This window comes from Haemaphysalis longicornis, unplaced genomic scaffold (assembly GCF_048455015.1).
Source record: "Haemaphysalis longicornis isolate Haplotype H1 unplaced genomic scaffold, Haemaphysalis longicornis Haplotype H1 scaffold_8, whole genome shotgun sequence".
Taxonomy (NCBI): Eukaryota; Metazoa; Arthropoda; class Arachnida; order Ixodida; family Ixodidae; genus Haemaphysalis; species Haemaphysalis longicornis.
Genome location: NW_027526445.1, coordinates 167,222,663 through 167,239,099, shown reverse-complemented (window position 1 = coordinate 167,239,099; position 16,437 = coordinate 167,222,663). Strand labels below are relative to the sequence as shown.

Here is a 16,437-nt window from a genome sequence, read left to right as displayed (position 1 = left end):
GGGCGCTGCCAGCTAGCTATGTATATTTTGCCGCAAATGTACCGATAGTTTTCTTGACGCTAAACAACGGGGAGATGTAGGACAAGCAATAGCGGTACACGAGTTTCGAACGCTAATGACTATATAAACCGCTTGGCTTCCGAAGCCTCTGGGGTACGCCGTGAACGAAAGCGTTACCACGGGACGCCCTGTTGCTGTAGTTGGGTCCAGCGAGCGAGCTACGACGACAAGGCGAGCGTTTAAAGTGCTCTGCACTTAAAATGTCCATGGAACCAAAATGTTCCAACACATGGCCCGTGAGCTGGGGGAACGCGGGAAAATTGAATCGAATTGAGCAAACTTCTATTGGTGGGAGAAGAAGGGAGGGGGACAGCGTGAGGGCTGGGAGGGGGAGAGAGAGGGGAGGGTTTACGTGACAGGGTCGGCAGAAACGACCGTCTTTCGACGACATATGGGCAGCGGAGTGAACAGATACGCGGCCATTTCTTGTGTTCTGGATTGTCCTCTTTAGATAGCAGGACACGTCCGACCAGGAAGAAGACTAAAATCTGTCATGACGTTCTCAGGTGGGGTCTAATTTTTCATTTCTAAACCAGTCGGCTCAAATAGATTCAACCGATTTTATATCAGTTATATTGAAACATAATTTGTGTCTTGTAATCTTTATAGAACGCTTTCTGCAATAATTACAAAAAAGGCACAGACGCCATTTTTGTATACGGCCAGACGGTCAGTGAATGCCACGGTACACGAACTACCAGTTGACTGAATAGCAGAAAGCTGCCAAATATTTCAGCCACTCATTTCCGCTTGCAAGTTTGCGTGAGGAATTCAACGCGGCAAATAATTTCAGCTGCCTGACCTGTGCGAATACTTACGCCAGCTTTAAGTTGGATATTCGCGTCACTTAAACTATTCGTTAAAGATACATACGCGTTTCAACTCACATCTGAATTCACATCAGCAAAAACACAGCGGTTAACTTTTGACGACGAACTTTTGCTGCAGACGTGTCCAACTATCGAGCATTCTTAGAGTTGTCACCTTAAATTATTAGCAATTAGAAATTTCTTACCGTCAATACGCGACAGAAAGCCAGTGGCTGAAATATTTCATGCCTTTCATTCAAGATAATCCTACCTCTCAGCAGCTTTTACTCTTAAACTGCGAGGGAATCCGTGTTGTGGAAATGGGAATATGGAGAGGATTTTGAAAAGAAGGAAGTCCGGAAAAGTGGAAAGAGCAAACTGTACGTCATCCTTTAAAGATGGTTGCTGTTGGATAATCTCGTTATGAAACAAGAAGTAACTATACCTGTATTTTCAGTTATAGTTACTGTGTAAAAAAGTAACGCTGTTACATTAAAAGTTCGTTTAATTTAAAAGTACTAACTAGTTACAGTTACTTTTAAGTTACTGATAAAGGTAACTAGTTACCAGTAGCGCGTTACTAGCAACTATTTACTGCTCAATACTGGGCAAACGTTATGCCACTAGCGGTGCAAAAAGAATTGATTTCTGGGAGAGTGGTGTCAACCCCTTCCCGCCAGATGGCTGCCAGGAGTTCGTCCCTGGCGGCGACCTCCGCCAGCTTGATGATGATTTGCTCTTGTCGTGTTGCTTGGTCGCTGAGTACAACGGCCTCCCATTGCTCATCGCTATAGTGATGGCTATGTGCGCGGTTAATGGGGGGGTTTTCGAGGGCGAGCCCACACCACGTGCCCCTCCATATTACAAATATTGTCCGCCAGGTCCTAGTAACGCCTTTTTCTCTTCGTAAATGCAGCATTTCGGGCACAACAGTATACCTTCATGGCTATTTGCTGGTAAATTTTCCGTGAATTTAAGAAAATGAAACCCACGAGTTTTAACACATTCAGAAATGAGTATCTACGTCGGGTTACGAAAAATTTATGGGGCATTGTATACAGAGTATTTTTGCAGTGTTATGTTCAAATTAAAAGGTTGCTTTAAGCGAAATCTTACGCTTTCTACAGGCGACGAACTTAAACACCAGACTATAGACTGAACGCTTCCAGTGTCAATCAGTGTCAGTGCTTCAGCGCTGGGCATACGCGTCTGCTCCAACTTTTATTCATTCTTTCTTTTCTATTTTTTGCCTATTTTCCCTTTACCACGTGCAGGATAGCAAGCTAGGCTCTAGCCAGTTTAACTTTCCTGCCTTCCTTCTACACCCTTCCTTCCTTCTTGCAAGACGCAACCTCGTGATCTAAATCATTAAGCATAACTATAGCCGGGTACAACTTAATTAAGAACGGCAATATATATCTCATGTATTGTACCACTCCGCCAAAGCGAAAGACTATTGATTTCAACGCGTGCGCGCGTTTTGAAAGGAGATCGCGTCAGTGAGCGACATGGTTTGCTTTTTTTTCTCACTTTGTCGTCACCGCAGCAATTTATAAGCCTCGCTCCACGTTCAAAATTCCCGCCATAACGCACTCTTCGTGCCGTGCGGCGGAGCAGCCAATCGGTGATGAGGCGAAGGGGCGACTTCCGTTGTCGTTCTGACGTTGTACCCTAGTATAATTCTATATTTTTAATGCGAAATGCCTCATTGTGCGAAATATGGGCGTCCGGCGTCGGTGTTACGTTTGTCCTAAAAATGGCGTTAGTAGAATAAAATGGAGGAAAGAAAATTGTATAGTCTGGGATTCAAAACCGGGCAACTCGTGGAACGCGAGTCAAGCACGCATCCTGTGCACCACAGCCGACTTGTGGTTCCCGCTGACAAAAGGAGGACCCAGTTATGTCCTGTGACATTCTGTTTAGAAACATGTGTTCGAGACATGTGCTGGGGCCTGCAGGAATAATCTGTGCTTGCTCATTATATACGTATACATAGCAAAGCGCGTTTACGCTAACGGCGTGCACATGTATGTAGGGCTAACGGATGCATGCCTCCCAATGATTTACCAGAGCGAAGAAGAAAACGAGGGAAAGGGGAAATGACAATGACGATGATACTGAGAGGACACAATGCTTTCATTGGCGCTTTGTACACTGCGATGTACTCCTGACGACACGTCGCGATTGCATAAAGTGGGGATACTTTTATAAATGCTGAAGTGTCTGCTTCGATGGACACTCGACGACATGACATTGATTGATTGTAGGGTTTAACGCGCCGACGCAACGCAGGCGATGAGGCGCGCCGTAGTGGAGGGCTCCGGATTAATTTTGACCACCTGGGGATCTTTAACGTGCGCCGAAATCTCGTGCACACGGGCGTTTTTGCTTTTCGCCTCCATCAGAAAAGCGGCCGCCGCGGCCGGGAATCGAACCCGCGACCTCGTGCTTAGCAGCGCAACGCCTTAGCCACTGAGCCACCGCGGCGGGTGACGACATGACATGGTTGCCTAAGGTGACAATGCTTTCGCATTGTTTAACATGAAATGAAATGAAATGCTTTCGCATTGCAACATGCATAAGCAGTCTTGAGGGCCTCTAGTTTTGTTTAGGTTACGTTTGGAACATGATGTTTACGAGCCTTTCTCTGCACAAGCTTCTGTGTATCATCCTAATCCTGAAACGTCCGAAATAATATAGACACCGCGGGACTTTCAAGGCATAAAGATTTACGAACACCGCTGAGTTTACATCACGTACATGCATACTCGTATGTTGTAAAAGTGTGCACGACTTCACCGCGGACGCTAATGGTGCACAGCAGCCGCATCCGAGGCTGTTTTCAGGTTTTAGCGATGTGTAATTTAATGCACAGGTTTCGCTCGAGTAATTTCTTCCTTATACGCGTGCACACTTACTTACACCCGCACTGTCTGAACCGTGTATCTGTACAGCTATTTAAAAATGAAATGCTGCCAAGAAAACGTATACACCTGAAGCGCCTGCAGGAACACGATACAGGCCTTGAGGATGGCGTTAGAATTCGAGATTTGCATTCCCTCAGGGAAAACATGGGGCGGTTTCTACGCATATAGATCAATCTATGCCGCAACCTGGTGTGCACGAATGACATCCTGATGACGTTTGTGTGCTTTTATTCACTTTTAGGGGCAAAGCCCCTTAGGGGCTGGCGATGTTGGCGTCTCTTGTCGTCGTCGTAATCGTCCTCTGATGTAGTCACTGTACTAAAACGCCCGGAAAAAAACTCGTTTACGCATCGCGCTGGAGCGGTTCGTAACGCGCTTTAAAAAAACACCGGGATACCCGTTTATGCCTCGCGCTAGACAGCTTCGTGCTTCAAAGACAAGAGACTTTTACAGCAAAGCTGTATACCTCTACCCCCGAAACGGTTTCACCCCCGTTGGCAAAAACGCCAAGGCGCCAAGAATACACTTATACACTAATTGCTTCACCCCTGCCCAGGTTTTACGTTAGTGGCGATGGCCCGGGATTTTTTTGGTGATCACCTTTCGTTTTTCCATGATTTTGATTTCGGGGTAAATGGTCGACATTATAAAATGAAGCGAGAGGGAGAACACGAATGTAGAGCAAACGTACAAAAAAGATAGAAGAAGAAAATTGGAAACAAGGAGTCAATTTAAAATTAACCATAAAAATTCTAGCGGTGGCTACGAGCGTAGCCTACATGACCTTCTGATTATTTTGCCCATCGTTGGTGTTCTTGAGGGGCAGTGAAAAATGGCTTCTGAACGTGGGGGTCACATGTATAGGCTGCGACAGAAAATTAATCATCGGGGCCGGTTATCTGGTGAGGTAGGCAGAATTAGTGGACTTGTTCACTCTCACTGCGCATCCCCCCCCCTAGAGCTCCCCACGTCCTCCCTGTGTCCGCCGTAACTGCACATGCACATGACTGTTTACATCACATGTTGCGGTACATACTGTATACATACGGCGTAACAGCTCGTGGGGGTGTTACTTGCTTTACACCGAGGAGGAAAGGGTAAAGGAGGAGGGGGTTGCCTCAAGCCTGTACGTTTTAATATTGTGTACGTTCTTCGGGCTCCCTGTTTGATGCCTGCTCTCATTTTGATAATCCAAAGCTAGGAGCATACTGCGTGGCTCTTTAATTGTCTTACCATCTCCTACAATTGTTTCATTTATATCTCCTAAGTTCGCGCAAAGATTCTAAAAAGATATTGGCAACATCTAACCCCTTTTCGTGCGATCGAAGACTTGAAATTTATATCGATGAAAGCTTACTTATAGTGCATGGAGAGGGCGATGCGAGGGCGGAGATTCTTCCAAAGGCGGGGGGGGGGGGGGGGGGGGGGGGGGGGAGGGAGCACTTCTCAGATCACGTTTGCGATCACTTTCTGATATCACATTCAATTACCAATATTACCAACCAGTGAGGGGAAATGGAGTAATGATGCGCCAGTTATCCGACGCAGACCGAACAGTCCTAGTCAAACCAGTTCTCCAATTACGTTCATTACAGAAACACATTTATCAAGCACTGCGGAGCAACGTCATGGTTGACGTGTTGTCTTCGTGTACAACGACACCACCTCGCCTCATATGTCGTTTTAGTAATACCTCACGCGCATAATGCGGAAATGCCAGAAAAAACCTCGGAACAGGACCCTCCCTCCCTCCCCACCCTCCCCCTCCCATAGACATCAAACACACAGAGCACTGGGAGACCCTGCTGGGCAGTTCCGATTCCCTAATCCCCTGTCCATATGGCCGAAGAAACCGCCATGCCAAAATCTCCTGGTTGTCTAACGCGGCAGAGAGAGCCCAAGCTTTCTACTTCTGGGCGAATAAAATCTCTCTCTCTCTCTCTCTCTCTCTCTCTCTCTCTCTCTCTCTCTCTCTCTCTCTCTCTCTCTCTCTCTCTCTCTCTCTCTCTCTCTCTCTCTCTCTCTCTCTCTCTCTCTCTCCGTTTCAGATTAGTCGGCAGACTCAAAAGTGGTGTTTAGCAATGGTGTAAGCGCCAAAAGTAGGCTTGGTCCTGGAATGTAAATTGCGGAGAACTGATAATGGGTGGACCATCAGAGCAACAGAACGACTACCAAGAGACAGGACTAGAAGTACCTATATGGCAAACCGTTCACTCCATAGAGGGATCAAATCATAACATCAAAGTCAACTGAGAATGGGCTATAGCACATCGCGCGACAGGAACGCCTGCAGGAACACGGGACAGGCCGCGAGGATGACTAACTTCGCTGTGGGACGCGTGACGCACCGTTATAAAAGTTGAAGGGGGTGTGGGGAAGGCGCCGGCCTCACGAATATAATCGCAATAAAAAGCATATTGCAGCACCTCCCGGCAAAATGTATGGCGGGCAAGGACGGATGACGACGCACGTGCGAGAAGGGAGAAGTCATGTGAGTGCCAGTGAGTACGAGTGATAATGAGGTGGTGCTCGAGGGAAGGTCAGTCGACCAACAGGTACGCCGCGCAGTCTTTAGCCAGTGACACACTATACCACAGGCAGTGTCACCGCAAGCCGTACACAAATTCAAGTGCCCGGGGTGAAGTGGCATACTTTCTCCGTTGCGGCACGGTATACCTCTAAATGGCACACGAGAACGCTTTGCGATTGCTTGGAAAGACGATGGAGTGATCCCATTCCGGCGCTTTATCGTTATTTCTTTCTTTCTTAGTAACAAAAATGTTCAACCGAATGTACTGAAACAGAGTGCGCGATGTAATGGAAGGTATTCCACCAAGTTCGGAAAGCATCAATCGCCCTATGTAGAATGAAAGCGCTGGCAGACAACATAGTGTAAAAGAGCCGACAATCACAGAAAAGTGGTTTAAACTGGCTGCCAGACGGTGCTGCGCGCCAAACATTGCCGCCCACGAAGACGACGGTGATGTATAATTAGCTTTTTTGGCCAGTCTCCAGCGTCGACGAAGACGACGAAGGCATTGACGATTATTGTTTTGGTTGATGACTGTACACGCGTCGACGACGAAAGTGGCCACGGCCGTTTCGATTATTTTGGCTAAGTGACTGTCTGCGCTTAATTGGATGAACACGAAGGCGGAAGTGGCGGTCGTTTACACGCTTCTTGGCCAATCCGCCTCCAAACTACGAACCTGATAGACGGCAATGACAATTATCGTCTTGGCTAGTGGTAAGTGCAAGCACTTCAAGTAAACCACCACCACCGCCATCAGCATCATCATCAATAACAACAACAACAACAACAACAACAACATATGCCAACCTTGCGCGGGTCTGCACACAAGAAAGCGTGAATTACGACGGTGAGCAGTTAGCTTCTACGAACACCACGACGGCAATGACGATGATTGTTCCGAACCTATCTACCGAGTGACCGATCCCCCGGCCGCTTACACCGTACACGTGAACTCCCAAAAACGCGGGGTAAACAACTTCGCTACAAAAGAACAACGAGTTGAAGAAGCATCCATCATAGTTAGGCGTCATGTGCGCTAGTACTAGTTGATTTTAGTGTGCACATTTCTCGTCAGTATACAGCCGCCGATTGGCTTGGCAGTTCTTGAAATACACCGAGCGCGACATCGAATTCATGGACACTGGAGCTATTCCATTTACACTCTCGGACTCACCGCGGATAGTCCGCCGGTAGCCCAAGGATTCTCCACGCCTTAGAGAGGTATGGGAAAAACGAATGTCGGGCTGCTTCTCGGGGAGTCCGCGGTGGGTCCGAGACTGCAAATCGAGTAGTCCCACTGTTTCTAACTGCACAGACCGCCCTGGTAGCAATCAGCAGTGTTTACGCGGGGAACTCTTTTTGCGGTTTCAAACGTCCGTTAAAACGACGCCGCAACATCGGCGCCGACTAGTAGTACAAGGCTGGCGCCGTGCCGCCGCTTTTCGCTCGAGCACGAGATCGCGTACGCGCGTCCCCGTGTCTTTCAAACTACGCGCGCAGTTAACACAGGCACGGAAAGCTACCAAATACGAGTCACGTTAGAGATTGCCACCAGGGATGGCGTCGTGGCTTACCCGAGCAGCATCGGCGAAGGATGACGGTGCACTCTGTGCAAAGCGCGGGCGCAGTGCTTCCGTCGGGACGTAGCAATAATCGTCGCTCCTCGTCCAGGGGGGCCTGGCGAGCTGCTCTCCGTTTGCGAAACGTCGCCGGCGTTCAACCGACGCCGCCGCTGGCGCTGGCTGACTGCCGAGGCTCTCCACCACAGCAAACGCCCCCTCTCTCAGAGGTGGCGTCAGTGCGCGTAGGAACGCGAAGGAAGGTGTCTTCGCGCCGTGCGCGGTACACGTGCTCTAGTGCACGCCCTGCCTCCCCGGGTCGTTCCCTGCGCGCCCGCTCGTGTAGCGGGTCGATTTAACGCCCAGCGAGGCGCGTTTTTTGGAGGATAACAACTCAATGTTTGAGCTGTTTGGTGTTTTCGGGGGGACTGTTACAGAGGCGACTGGTGGGACTGGTCGCGTACGAAGCACATCTCGAGGTATATGCGTTCAAAGGCCATATCAACAGTACCTCCTCTTCATCGTGTATGGTGACACGTACTGTTAAACCAAGAGCACATGTCACGGCTATGCCTCGGATAGATAGGAGTAATAACCGCAAGGAGAGGCTGACTGAACCGGCTAGTCTTTGTCCACAAGACCATCACTGCCCCTCCATATACCGGCTCTGGAAGACACACAAGTGAGCAAATCCAGGGGCCACATGGAGGGAACAGGCCATATAGCCAGAAGGTTAGACACTGTCTGTCTGTCTGTCTGTCTGTCTGTCTGTCTGTCTGTCTGTCGACGCGTGCGAGATGCTCTGTGCAACATTGATCGCGGGGTTGACAGGGTTTTCACAAGGTTTCGGTGGGAAGAGAGAAACCCGGGTTCCCCTTATCAGGTCGGGAGGGAAGATAGGCTGCTCAAGGCACCCCCCGCAAGCCTCTTGGCGCGTGTCACAAAAACCTGCAAGTTGAAACGCTCTCGGAGGAATCACACATCAGCCCTGCCGTATACGGAGGCGCGAGGTTTGATTGGGAGGATTGGGATTGACGTGGAGGTGAACCAAATATGTGCGTTAGCCTTCGGGGTACCCAGACTAAAATCACAACAGGAATACCGCAAAAACCGAACAAGAATTCCTGTTGTACGACAAAAAACTCTGTTGTAACAACAGAAGTCCTGTTGTTACGACAAAGCCATCTGTCGCCACGACACACATTTCTGTCGTAAAGGGAAAGCCAATTTTCTCAACGAGAAACATTTCTGTAGTCACAACATGACTGCCATTTACGCTACTCTTGACAATGAGCAATAACATCCAAACCATGTGCAACTTCTGATGAAACATTAGGATCACAACAAGACGGGAATTCGGCACAACGGAAAATCAGCATAGGGACCGGAATACCACACACGACAGAACATCAGAAGCCCGACATGACACGGATACGACAAGAGGACAGTACGACACGCGAAAATACGACAAACTACAAAAAATTTTCTTGTCATCTTTTTTGACTGGGTAGGCCCGCATAAGTGACATGGGGTCACCTAATTATAGAGGATAGTGCTTGAAATAGTAGAGTGGTGTATACAACTTATGTTCTTTGGATGCATGTTTTTTCACGCCTGTTCGTGTATGCAAATGACGAAAGTGAGTTTCAAGAGGAGCACGAAGTAACGACAGACACGTAACACGAGCTGACCTTGCTCCAGTTTTCTAAGAACTTCGCTTTCCTTGTTCTGTCATCTCCCGGCTAAATTTAGGATCGACAAAGAAAATGATGCTTTAAATATGGCCTTCGCACGTCAAGAGCTTGAACTGCCAACTTGTTTGTCATCGCTACGTGACTGTGGGTATTAGCTGTTGTGATTTTTTGTCTACACGCACGGTGTTTCAGCGCAGCGCGGTATTTTTAACGTAATCATAAGTACTTGCCGACAAATAAAGGGTCGAAACAGACAAAAAACTTTGAATGACATTGTTGCTGAAGCAAACCCGTCGACACCATCGCGGCCGTCACTTGAATTGCGATTTCATAACATGCGTTACCATCATACTTATAAACGTATACGTCAAAGTGAACGTTATTCCCCGTAGCCGACATGCGGGCATACTGGGCTCATTATAAAACATGGTGCTTGCAGGCTCACAACACTCGTTCTAAAAAAAAGATGCAGCCCTGAAAACAACACACGCACGAAGTGGGTAAGTGTGCGTCCTTATTTAACAACCCTCTCCGAAGCGGGCAATAAGGTGTAATGAACTTTATGCAGGGAGCAGACAATTTGTTTGCAATTCCTGAGCGTCGTAGGCTGGGATGTCCTGCAGCCGTCCGCCTCGATATGCCAGCTAGGCCTCCCAGTGCTCCTCTGTTGGTTCTGTAACGGGTGGTGTGTCATGCGAATTCTTTTCCACTGCATGCCGTTGCAAACACCAGGGGCGATATTCCCGTGTTTTGTCCCTTTTGTGACCCTTTCAAAAGTGTCCCTTTTGAGCGAGCCCGGATTGGCTAAAAGCGAACACCCGGATGTGACGCCATGCAAGCACGGCGGAGCTATGAGCCGTGGCTACTCGGAGCAGACGATTTGGAGCAGACGATTTTTCGTCGCCTTATTGTTGGTTCGCTCGCGGAATAATAAACACATAAAAGATACTCTGATACGGTTTCAGTTCTTTAAAATGCGTTTGCAAGAACAATTACGGTATTTGAATCAAAGGCGCCCTTCTTAACCGGAAGTACGTCACGATAAAAGGGACGCAAAAGAGACGCTTTCAAAAGGGACAGCTACGAGAATACCGCCCCAGTTCCGTTCCCGTGGTTCCTTGTAAATGCTTTATTTTCAGCAGACAGTGTTACGATGCCTGCCGTAGGGGCAGGAGCTAAGGCCATTCGGCGTCTGACCAGGGCTCCTGACCATTTTCAGTTCATAACCGGGGGCACGCTTCAATCAAATATGCAGGCTTTGCAATAGCATACAGTCATACAGTCTACTTAGGCCAAGTTGTGACCCCGGATCCCAACCACGAGGCAGAGATAATTAGAAGGATAAGAATGGGGTGGAGTGCATACGGCAGGCATTCTCAGGTAATGAACGGCAGCCTACCGTTGTCCCTGAAGAAGAAAGTGCATGACAACTGCATCTTACCGGTACCTCACCTGCGGGGCAGAAACTTGGAGGCTCACTAAGAGGGTTCGACTTAAATTGAGGACGACTCAGCGAATAATGGGACGGAAGATGATAGGCGTAACGTTTAAGGAACAAGAAGACAGCGGAGTGGGTCAGGGAACAAACGCGTGTTAAGGACATATTAGTAGAAATTAAGAAGAAGAAATGGGCGCGGGCAGGGTATGTAATGCGAAGGCAAGATAACCGTTGGTCATTAAGGGTAACAGGGCGGACCCCTAGAGAAGGCAAGCGTGGCAAGGGGCAGCAGAAGGTTAGGTGGGCAAATGAGATCAAGAAGCTTGCGGGGATGAATTGGTAGAAGTTAGCACAGGACCGGAATAATTTCGAGGTCTATGGGAGAGGCCTTTGCCCTGCAGTGGGCGTAGAGAGGCTGATGATGATGGTGACACTCATACAGAAGAAAAAAATATGAAAATCGTCCTTTTGAAATAACTGCAATCACAAGTTCTACAATATACAATTTTTTTTCTTCTGAAATACATGTTACTAGCACCAACAACCGAGCGCGGCACATTTCTTGACTGATCGTCGTTTATGACTAGAAAATGAAAAAAAAAATCACATTGAATATTTTATTGCTTACGTTCCTCTTAAGTGTATGTCTTGTCTCTTCTTTCGTGTCTCCCATCCTACATCTCTCTCTCTCTCTCTCTCTCTCTCTCTCTCTCTCTCTCTCTCTCTCTCTCTCTCTCTCTCTCTCTCTCTCTCTCTCTCTCTCTCTCTCTCTCTCGTCCCCTGTCTCTGCCTTTGGAAACGGTCAACATTGCTCAGTGCGCTGACCCGACATAAAGTAGCGAGTCATGAATCCTCAGTGCAAGACCCTCCCTTCCGCTGCTAAAGAAACACGCCATGCCGGAACGGCAAAGCGCGCGCCGCAGCCCGGCTGATGGTGAACTCCCTTTTGTGTCGACGAAGAGCCAGTTCCGTCCACTTTTTCTTTTCGTTCATATTTCCCGCCATCCGTTACTTTCCGTTTACCAGGAAGTGGCTCGGGAATACCGCCAGACGTGTCTGCGCCAGACGAAGAAAGAGATCCGGCTGACGTCGCTCGCGACGCAGCCCAGCGTGGTAGCACGCGCGAGATTAGGGGCGACCTAGGCAGGGTCGCCCCGAAGCGAAAGCCAACCGACGCCTAGCTAGGCACACACACGCACGCACGCACACTTGACTGAAGGCTCGCGCACGTGTCGCCTGCGTCCGCCCCGGGGCGTTTGTACGGCGCGTTTCCCGAGAGCCGCTTCCTCCGCAAAAGCCGCCCACTGTGTGAACCTTCCCCGGCGCCAAAAAATCCGTCCGCGCACTCCTTTCTGCAGGAATGTCGCTGCCGCCGACGCCAATGCCGCCGATCTCGGATGCGGTACGTGTGTTCTTTCTCAGCCGCCGAGGAAGCGGCTCCCTGCCGGCGACGCTTTGAAGAAGACCGAGATAGAGAGAGAAAAAGTGCGATATTGTAGAAAAGCGGCGAGCGACTGGAGAATCCTTCCCGTCTTTCGCGAGCGTTGTCGATCTGACCCCTGATCGTGCGCTATATCGATGCGGTTTCAGTTCAACGCAGCGCAGGTGACGAGGCTCGCAAATTGTGCGAGGATCACGTGTGTCTTGAATTCGACCGTCCGATTGGCCGAAACAGGAGTACAACGCCACGAATTTGAGTTAGCTACTGAAACTACGAGGAAGATTGTAGGTGGCGAGGAAAACAGGCTGAGGCCTGTAGGTTACAGTTGGGTGCTGACGCCGAATCGCAGTGGAGCTTGAGGTCGTGCCACTGATTGCGCGGAATCGGCCGCCACATCTATATGGCTCCGCACGCGTGACGACTTTGTCGCCGTGTGTTCTTTTTTTTTTTTTGTCGGCCTTCGCCTTGCGAAACATCCGTTGCCAGGGCGGGAAGAATGTGTTGCACAATTGCACTCCTCCAGTTTCGTTTCGGTGCCGCCGTTGAACCTAATTTCCGGACAGCGTGACCACAAGGAAAGAAGCGCTATTGGCTTGGTGTCATCTGTTGAGCATGAAATACGACGTCGTTGCACCGTATACGGGCGATGCTTTCGGATATTAAAGGCGCATACGGTATGGTTCTTTGCGACGCACTTGTTGATGCCCTGGATGACCGAGGGATAAGCGGCCGTCTCTACGCACGAATGGTCGGACCGATTTGTCTACTACGGATGGAGGGACTGGACGACAACAGGCGGCGAAAAAAAGATTAGAATGCTGGTGGACGAAAAGCAGAGAGGGGAATATTGCCTAGGACAGCTACCACCTGTAAAAAAAAAACTGTTTTGTGTCTGCCCTAAGAGCAGCGCTATAGTATTTAATGGATATAAAACAGATTTATTAGTTTTTTCTTGGCAAGATGACACGTCGTTACTCCGTTACAAACAGGATAACAATATCAATCAATCAATCAATCAATCAATCAATCAATCAATCAATCAATCAATCAATCAATCAATCAATCAATCAATCAAGTGGCGGCCTTGTACCCTCAGGGGAACGGAATCTCGTGTATACGCTTGGCACCGTTGCGGAAGCACGGGCCTGTGCTCCTGGTGGCTTGTGAGCCACTTCGAGTTTTTTAATGCGACACCAGACACCCACTTTGCCCTACTTCCACGAATGCGCACAAACTATAGCTTTTAAAGGGCAGTCACTTGCCCCGGAGCACCTCTTGACCACACACTTCGCTCCTCCTAATCCTTCAATGGCTCGTCCGTGGCTACCATTTCCAACACCAGGGCTACTCACCATCCCTGACACCAAAATGTATAGCCGCAGTTGCCTCCCTTCGGCTTCAACAACCGACATTGTGTCTGCCCGATGACGTCGTTTTAAGCCAACGTTCCATGTTCACTGGCACCGGCTTTCGTCATACTGGCCGTATCGACCATGGGACGTCATTAACGGCGGAGGAGCTTGTGGCCATCCATGAAGCACTGCATTGAGTCCCCTCAAGAATGGTCCCTGTACTGGAATAGCAAGCTGCTATTGAAAGTAATCAAATGTGGCTTCCAGCAGAGCCCATACAACATTCTCGGGCTTCTATAACAAATTGCACACGCTACACCGAATGGGTACTTCGACCTGCTGGGAATGAGCTCGCTGACTCGGAAGCAAGTCATGCCTCTTGGAGCGCCACCTCACAGGAAGCACCTGCTGGACACTTTGCTGATTTTCATCAGAGAAGCCAGCATTGAGGACTGCTTCTAGCTATCTTTCTTTCCCTGTTCTCCCCACTCCTTACTTCCTATCCTATTTCCGACTTTTGACCGAGGCCTCCGGTCATGTCAAGGAGACCGTCTCTCCCCCTCTCTCTTTTTTTTTTCTTTCAATGTGACGTATGTTCATTCTCATTGACGCTGTCCTCATCCGGGCCCTGTTTTTCGCAACCGAACGGGGCGGCCTTTCTCAGTTCTTCCTCACAGAAAGGCCATGAAATGTGCCGGAGCACCCTTTTCTTTCACGGCAGGTAAAGCTACCCGAAATAAATACCCGCAACGTTGTAAGTGTACTTTTACGCCTAGATTCATAATTATTTTGTGAGTATGGCTACCAAGGTACCCTTGGTATACTTTTGACGAAGTTTGAAGATGTAGGGTCCCCCCTCCCCGGGCCACCAAATAAAAAAATGGGGAGAAATTTTGATAATTGTATGAAAACGCGTTGTAGTATTTTTACGTCGCGTTTCCTCATCGTGAGTTTTCATTAAAGATTTCTATTTATTTCGCAATTTCTTTAGGCAAATTATGTACATTTCCACTGTTATAACTTCTACAATTACGCATTTTTGGGCAGATACAAGCCGCTACACAGTTTGTGCATTTCACATTTTTTGTTTGTTTTGTTTTTGTTTTAAATTTCTCCATAAATCGCGTCAGGGTGGTGTTTGACCATTTGATTTCTTTAGAGCTTATTTGAGCTTTCTGTATTTTTATTTTTATTCTCAAATTACCTTCCACCAATCATCTCTCATTACATTAAGGTAACGAATAGGTATACGCTTGCCAAGTATCCATTTTTGTGCTGTTATAAGACTTTCCACGGTTGTGGCTTTCTTACAAACTCTTTTCCTATTTCCGCTTCTTTTTCCTGGCTTTTTTTTTTTGCCTTAATTGCGCGAGGGCGGTTATAAAATCGAAATACTATATGTCGCCAGTTCCTTTTTAGTTCGTTTTATTTCCTGTTCTTTTTTATTTTATTTTTTTGCTTTCTTTGACAACTAACATGCATCTAGGCTATTACACGGTGTTACCTTTACCTATTATGCATTTTTAAGTGGACACAAAGCACCACATGGTTGGTGGTCAGGGGTACTCAAAAGGAATGCTTCAGTATTGAAAGACGAAACGAAACTCCGTTTACTGGTTGTAGGTTTACAGTTAGTTCACAAAAAGGTAGCAGTATACTCTTTAACAAGCCAAGACAATGGAAAAACCTCTCACTGGACCCACAGGAAAGAAAAAGAACAGAGTATCCAAAGATTTTATTTTCATTTTTATTTTTTGCACTGGGATCGCTGGATTACGAAAAAAAAAGCAAGGTCTCACCGAGATTTGAACTCGGATCGCTGGATTCAGAGTCCAGAGTGCTAACCATTACACCATGAGACCGAACACATTCCGACGCCGGGAATCGAACCCGGGCCTCCTGGGTGAGAGCCAGGTATCCTAACCACTAGACCACGCCGGAACGGGTGTCGGGCAACCAACGGACGCACCGGCGTCATGCACTAGCACATTGGTTTTTCTAGGGTTAGATTGGAATTGGAGAAACACTGGTTCTATGCATGAATGTGGGAAGTCGAAGGCTTTATTTATTCTGAGGTGTGCGGGGAGGCATTACTGAGATGGTTCGTCTAAGCGTTTTTTTTTTTTTTTTTTTCATAGAGTTGGCGTAACCTCTGGAATTTTACCGAAGTTAGAATGAGATCAGTTAAATAAGGCAGAATATTGGTGGGGAAAAGGCAGAGAGCAGGTTGAGAAGGAATCCGTTGACAAATTTAAGTGAGACTAGCACAAAGGCACCACAAAGGGTAAACTTTTTTCTTCTTTTTGGAATGTGAGGTGAATGTACGTACATTGGAGTTACTACTAAAGTCACTATGCAACATCACCCCTTTACAAAGGGGAGACGCTAAACATCATCATCATTATTTGCTGTTTTTTTGCACAGAGTTTTCATATTACTGTGAAACTTTACAGTTTTTGGTTATATATATACAATCTTCAGACTGCGCACACGTCTCTCACTTTGAACAGAGAACATTCTCGTAGAAACCTTTATTCACTCACATGAAGGGTGTGTGGGGATGAGAGGTAGTAGTAGTAGTGCCACGTGCTTCACGGGCTACAAAAGGTCTGCTGGAGTACCTG

At 47.9% G+C, this 16,437-nt stretch overlaps 1 protein-coding gene and 2 non-coding genes across 4 annotated transcripts in view; all 3 read right to left on the bottom strand.

Moving 5' to 3' along the window:
• Nucleotides 1–8,056, bottom strand: part of LOC144149155 (beta-1,3-galactosyltransferase 1-like) — a 41,322-nt gene extending 33,266 nt beyond the window's left edge. For both annotated transcript variants that reach the window (XM_077680694.1, XM_077680692.1), the window contains exon 1: nt 7,904–8,056. The gene's annotated coding sequence lies outside the window, so the exon portion shown is untranslated. The remainder of the gene's footprint in view (nt 1–7,903) is intronic.
• A 7,547-nt stretch (nt 8,057–15,603) lies between these two features.
• Trnaq-cug (transfer RNA glutamine (anticodon CUG)) lies at nt 15,604–15,675 on the bottom strand. Its single transcript has one exon. It is a non-coding gene; the product is annotated as a tRNA-Gln (tRNA).
• A 7-nt stretch (nt 15,676–15,682) lies between these two features.
• On the bottom strand, nt 15,683–15,754 carry Trnae-cuc (transfer RNA glutamic acid (anticodon CUC)). The gene has a single exon. It is a non-coding gene; the product is annotated as a tRNA-Glu (tRNA).
• Nucleotides 15,755–16,437: the final 683 nt, after the last annotated feature.